Genomic DNA, 639 nt, shown 5'->3' with positions numbered 1-639 from the left:
CAAAGACAATGAATCCACATGCTCTGGTCTTTAGAACCAGAGGCTCTGGTTGCAAAGGCGATGAAAAGAAGTATGAGAATATGGTTAAGTGGATGTGAGGGAGTATAATAGATGGGCCTTTGAGACCAGAGGGGCTCTGGTTCCAAAGAGTATGAATCCAGAGGCTCTGGTCTTTAGAACCAGAGACTCTAGTTGTCTTGGATATGCTAATAAAGATGAATGATAGGTAAATATAGCAAGCCAAGTCTTATTTGGAAGCTAGAGGTCTCTGGTTGCAAAGGACATGGAAACCAAAGGCTCTGGTTACATAAAGGATGTTATGTGATGGAGTCCAAAAGGGGCTCTGGTCTTAAAGGATGAGAATCCAGAGGCTCTGGTCTATAGGACCAGAGGCTCTGGTCTCAAAGAGTGAGAATCCAGAGGCTCTGGTCTCAAAGAGTGAGAATCCAGAGGCTTTGGTCTATAGAACCAGAGGCTCTGGTTATGAAGGGAATACTTATTGAATAAAAGCTAAGTATTTGCTTTGAACCAGAGGTCTCTGGTTCCAAAGGCGATGAAAAACTTTGAGTCATAATAAAAGGTTTCGTCATGGCTAGAGGCTCTGGTTTGGAGTACTTATTGATTATGGCTTATTGCTAT

Source organism: Cynara cardunculus, assembly GCF_001531365.2.
Source record: "Cynara cardunculus var. scolymus isolate 2C chromosome LG 8, CcrdV1, whole genome shotgun sequence".
NCBI lineage: Eukaryota > Viridiplantae > Streptophyta > Magnoliopsida > Asterales > Asteraceae > Cynara > Cynara cardunculus.
The sequence above is the reverse complement of the archived record's forward strand: the minus strand, read 5'-3'. Positions refer to the sequence as shown.